General features: G+C 43.0%; 1 long non-coding RNA gene across 1 annotated transcript in view; it reads right to left on the bottom strand.

Moving 5' to 3' along the window:
- Positions 1-646: 646 nt before the first annotated feature.
- LOC126442998 (uncharacterized) overlaps positions 647-6015 on the bottom strand; it is a 31442-nt gene continuing 26073 nt past the window's right edge. The window contains exons 3-4 of the long non-coding RNA XR_007581802.1: positions 3380-3491; positions 647-1513 (exon numbers count right to left, since the gene is read on the bottom strand). This is a non-coding gene — a long non-coding RNA (uncharacterized LOC126442998). The remainder of the gene's footprint in view (positions 1514-3379; positions 3492-6015) is intronic.

Genomic DNA, 6015 nt, shown 5'->3' with positions numbered 1-6015 from the left:
TTTCCTGAGAAATTTGGTCAATGGTCCTCTGAGAATTGCTAGTTTGATTGATTGTGGCAATCGTTTTCATCATTTCTTGATGTCTAAGTACAACCACAGTGTGGCACTTTTCAGTCGACGTTTTGCGAGATCTGAAATAAGAGAACCACTCTTAGCCCTGCGATTTCTCCAAAGCATCGTCACTAAAGGCTTGCCGAAGCATCCCAATAGTCTCTGCTGCAGTTTTCCCCGACAGGAAACAACATTTCATGCAGACTCTCTGCTCGTTGTCAACCGTGTCATTAAATGCCAAGGGAAGCGAACAGAAACACTAACAACAGAGCACAACAAACAAACCACTGAACTCCAACTGATGCCAGCTTCCTGAGCCACGTGGAATACCCCTAACCAACACCACCTAGTACCACAACACGTAACAACAAAGCGTGCACATCCAACTGCAGCATTCCAGGTATTTTTTGATCCCATCTCAAAGTTTGAGTTTTCACTGTGGTTTATCAGTGTGTAAATTCACAGGTGAACCAGTAACACCGCTATACACTCAGTCATTGAACAGAATTTCAACACCAACAGACTTGTTAACAGTTTTGACAATCAATTTTTGTACGTGAAGTTAATAGATGGTTTTAGTGAATACATTTACATGTTGAAATGAAAATTTGTTTTACTCAGATATCTTCAATCACATTAAATAATATGCAAATCCCCGCTTAAGGATCTACGCCCGAGGCCACAGTTCAATTTGAAATTCCGCACATTAAAATTACAGGATATGCCTCAAATACGTGGCCTGCCAAAAATTAGTTTTCTGGGTTAGCAAAGGTAACCCTGAATAGGGGATTTTGTAGGGTGCTTCCCAAGTCAGATGTAATGTGGAACACCACCCTCTGACATTACTTTCAGTTCTACAAATGTTGTCAAGTAATTCTGTTTAACCTCAAAATCTCCTTCCCCATACTGGACCAAGTTGTCAAGTCTTACACGCTGCTCACGCAACTGGGTTTTTAGCACGTAATTGGCACGGTTATAAAGACTTTCAGATTTTCCACTGCGGCAACACATTTCCGTGGAAAATAATACGGCAAAGGAGCAAGACATCGAGAAGCAGATTCAAAATGCACAGGGAACGGAGACGCGGCCAAAGTCCTCGAGGTCTCTGCCAGGGGAACAGACGCGAGCAACCGGCGCGAATGCGGCTACACTCCACTGCACTGTACAGTGGAATTCTGCCGCAGTCGGGGGCCGATGTCAACATGCAGAACAAGTGGCAGCAGGGCGGCCTCCACATAGCGGCAGGATACAACAGACAGGGTGCCGCAAAGCTCCTGCCGGTCCCCAGAGTGAACAGAGATGTGAGGGACAGCGAGAGGCAGGCAGTTCTGCAGACCGCTGCGGTGTGTGGTGAAGCGGCCGCGGTGGGAGTGACGCTGCGGGTGGGTGGGGTCGAGTCCGCGGCCGCCGGTGACTGCTGCTGCTGCTGCTGCTGCTGAAGACCTCTCCAGCTCGCCATAGCCTACAACAGGAAGGTAGTAATTGACACTCTGAGGGGGATTCATGCCATGTAACGCAGGCCTGTGATACGATGCTGTAAGTAAAACAAATAAAAGACTGGTATGCCACACATCAAGTGCCACCAAATTACTGAAATATGTATCCACTCCTCTTCCCCCCCTTCCACACCCACCCTTTCTCCTCCTCATACTGTCTTCCTTTCACACATGATACTTCCTGAACTACTGCCTTTGACTTTGTTCAAAAATCTCTCGGGCTTTCCAAACAGAAGTTCGTGTTCACACCTCTCGAATATCAGTCATTAACAGTTGAACCTTTAGGTGTTTTTCGGTGGTGTGCACAGACTGATCTGTTGCATAGCACGAGGTCTAATCTGACTGCAGTTAACGAAGCCAATGAACGTGAATACGGGATATAGTGTGTGGTAACAGGAGTGATCTGTAGCACGTTTCATCACAATAACTGAAACTGCAAAGTAAATTCAGGAAAGCTGTATCGTAACAGACACGTCTGCGACACGTATTCCAATACGTACTAGGTGTACAACTTTGCTTTTGCCGTTTACCGATAGGTGGCGACAATGGGAAGTAGTGGTCGAAAGAAACAGATCGCAGATGTCAGGCAGTTAGCTCGGCCCTCGGTCAACATAACCTCGTTCAAACATTAGTCGATTTGTGTCTGCACCATAAAGTTGTTCTGGATTGAAAATGTCAGTTTACGAGCCTAATTCTAGTCATTTGCGGGAGGTGTTACTGTTTAGTTTCAATATGAAGAGAACTGCAGGTTAGTCTTATTGAACGCTCTCTATTATGCACGGTGTAAGTGAAAGAACGTTTCGTGAGTGATTTTAACTTCGCAGACCGGCATAGCGGTGGAAGAGAGAATGTTTTCGAAGATGCAGAATTGGAGACACTGCCGAGTGAACACTCTAGTCAAACTCGGGAAGAATTGGCACGATTAGTGGGAGTGACACAGCGAGCCTATTCAAAACGTCTCGAGGCTATGGGCACGATTCAGAAAGAAGGAACTTGGAGTGCCGTGTGAGCTGAAACCGAGAGAGACTGAATGGCGTTTGTGAACAGTTGCTTCAGAGGCAAAAAACGAAAGGGATTTCTGCATCGCATTGGGACTGGGGACAAACCGAATATTCACAGCTCAAAGATCGTGCTCTGCATTTGGTGGGACCAGCTCTGTGTCGTGTACAATGAGGTGTTGAAACCAAGTTAAACAATCACAGGTGCTCGTTATCAAACACAATATGTTTGAGCAGAGTGATCGAAGACAAACGGCCACAATACAGTGGGAGGTATGATAAAGGGATTTTGCAGTATGACAACACTCAACCCCACATTGCAAAAGGGTCAAAACGTACTTTGAAACGTTAAAATGGGAAGTCGTACCCGACCCGCCGTATTGTCCTGACATTGCTCCCTCTGACTATCACCTGTTTAGATCAATGGCGCACGGCCTGGCTGACCAACACTTCAGATCTCACAAAGAAGTCACAAATTGGATCAATTCGTGGATCACTTCAAAAGATGAACCATTTTTTCGACGTGGGATTCGTACACTGCCCGGAAGATGGGAGAACGTAGTGGCCAGCGATGGAAAATACTTTGAATGATACGTGTGTAACCAATTTGTTTAATTAAAGCCTCAAATTCCGGGGGAAAAAAATGGCAGAAGCAAAGTTTTACACCTTGTATTACTCACGTATGTTGCACATAAATTATGAAAAATGCATCAGGGTACCAATTGAGTTTGTTGCTGTATACAGCGACCTGGAATTTGGCCTCGAGGAAATCTACGGATCACAATGGACAAATTAATGAAATAAAGAACGAAATGAAAAGGGATCCATTCTTACCGTGTCGACCGGCAACGAAGCGTCCAGCGATTCTTCCATTGCGGCAACAAATAGGCTGACGATTAATGTTCACAGGCGTCAACTTCTCCGATTTGGTTTGTGCTTCAGGGAACTGTTCGTAAACAGATATTTGAATCATTAACATCTTAACAGCAAATTGAACATTTTAACACAGATTGATTTCACATTAATTATCATTCACACACAGATTCACACTAATTTACATAGTTGTCTTAACTATGAATTGCCAGTAAACATGTAATCATCACATTTTTTGTTTTCTGTTTTTATTGAGCACAAACAACTGGACATGCTTCTAAGATATAAAATATTGTCAAGCCAAGTACACGCACAGCATTTTCTACGCATCTGCATCCACTGTCACACACTAACAGCAGTTCAACACTGAATACATTTTAGTAATATGTATTTAAATCCAAATACAGTCCAATTGCATACATATGATGACAATGAGGCAGCTACCCAAGGGATAAGAAAAGTCAGTAATTGACAGTGCCACACTACATTCAATCATTCTCTGCTCGGCAGTCTGGAGCAAAGCAGGCATCACCAAAATCTGAAGTGACAAGAAATGTTCAATAATCGCTAGAAAGATCACTGGATCTGTTAATTTTGACAGTGTGAGGCTGATGTGCTTTTCCATCAACACTTGGTATGAAAACTGCCATTAGTTCAAGGTTTTTATATATTGAGATGCAGTGGCACGTTAAACTACTGCAGGCCTAGGGCAGCAAAAATAAACAAGGTCCCCAGTCGGAGTTACAAATTTATGTGCTTGTAGTGTCCACTCTGTACAAAATGAGTCGGATGCTTCAGAAAAGAGTGAAGTATTGATAATGTATGTAGTCAATGCTCTAATGAAGGTCAGTTTTCACTGCCCATCACGTCACCTCACGTCATGTCGCGTCTAAACATTCCACAATGCATTTCAAATGGCGGCGTCCACATTGGCCATCAAATCACTGTCGAGGTTTCTCAGGAAGAAAGTTTTGATGGCTGACATCACGCATTTATCACACGATCCAGAAACGCATTTCCTTCTGATATACAGTGACATATGGATCTCCTAACTTTGTTTTGTCACATTTTGTGTTATTTCTATTAGTTATTTGGTATAATTTGTTCCATTTTGTTGTTTATTTTGTTAAAATGTTTAATTCTATAATGAATGACAAAAGATTAATTGAAGCAGTGAGGTAGCTTACGAATTGTAGAACACGAGTGTACTTCATTACTTGCTCTATACTACATTTCTAAAGTGGACTTCTATACATACCGCTATATTATTTAATATTTTACAATGAAATGGATGGCAGTATGCATGCAACTTTAAGCGGAAGAGATACTATGGTTAAAACCAGAGTACCGGTATTAAGTGGAATATATCTGGAAGTGGTCAGGCATTTATAATGTTCGATAAAGAAATGGACTGAAACCTTCAGGCATTGCATCTGCAAACCACTGTGAGGTGCATGGCAGAGTGTACGTCCCACTGTACCAGTATTAGGGTTTCTTCCCATTTCGTTCACGTACACAGTGCGAGACGATCGAATGCCTCTGTACCTACAGTAATTATTTTAATCTTATCCTCACGATCCCTATTTGAGCGATACGTAGGGGGGTTGTCGTATATTCCTAGCGTCACCATTTAAAGCGAGTCCTCGAAACTTGGTTCGTAGACTTTCTCGGGATATTTCACATCGGTCTTCCAGAGTCTCGAAGTTCGGTTCCTTCAGTCTCTGCGACATACTACCACGAATCAGACAAACCTGAAACCATTCGTGCTGGCCTGTACACGTTCAACATACCCTGCTAGTCCTATTTGGTATGGGTCCCACACTCCTGAGCAATATTCTAGAACCAGTCAGACGAGTGGTTTGTAAGCAGTCTCACCTGTAGACCGACTGCACTTCCCCAGTACTCTACCAATGAACTGAAGCCCACCACCTGCTTTGCCTACAACTGATCCTATGTGATCTTTCCATTTCATATCCCTACAAAGTGTTAAACCTAGGTATTTGTACGAGTAGGCCGATTCCAGCAGTGATACTCTGATATTATAGTCATAGGGTACTACATTTTTTTCGTTACGTGAACTGCAAAATTTTACATTTCTGAGCATTTAAAGCAAGTTTACAATTGTTGCACCACTTTGAAATCTTCTCAGGATCTGACTGAATAAATATATGAATATGCAGCTTCTCTTAGATAGTACTTAATTGCAGATAACTGCATCAGCTGCAGAAAGTCTGATTTTACTATTAATATTAACATTGTCTGTACGGTTATTAATATGCAACATCAACAGCAGTGGTCCCAACACATTTCCCTGGGGCACACCTAAAGTTACATCTACATCAGATGACAACTCTCCACCCAAGATAACACACTGTGTCCTCCACACGAAAAGGTCCCCAATTCGGTCACAAATTTCACTTGACACCCCTGAGCTGTGGTACCGAATCAAATGCTTTTCACAAGTGGAGAAATACTGCAACTACCCGATTACCTCGATGAAAAGTTTTCAGTACGTCTGCGAGAGAAGTGCGAGTTGGGTTACTCGTGACTGACATTTTCAAGATCCGTGCTGCCTGGCATTGAGGTGGTCACACTGT

This window comes from Schistocerca serialis, unplaced genomic scaffold (assembly GCF_023864345.2).
Source record: "Schistocerca serialis cubense isolate TAMUIC-IGC-003099 unplaced genomic scaffold, iqSchSeri2.2 HiC_scaffold_1420, whole genome shotgun sequence".
In the NCBI taxonomy this organism is placed as follows: Eukaryota; Metazoa; Arthropoda; class Insecta; order Orthoptera; family Acrididae; genus Schistocerca; species Schistocerca serialis.
Note: the sequence above shows the minus strand (reverse complement) of the source record. Positions and strands in the feature narration are given on the sequence as shown.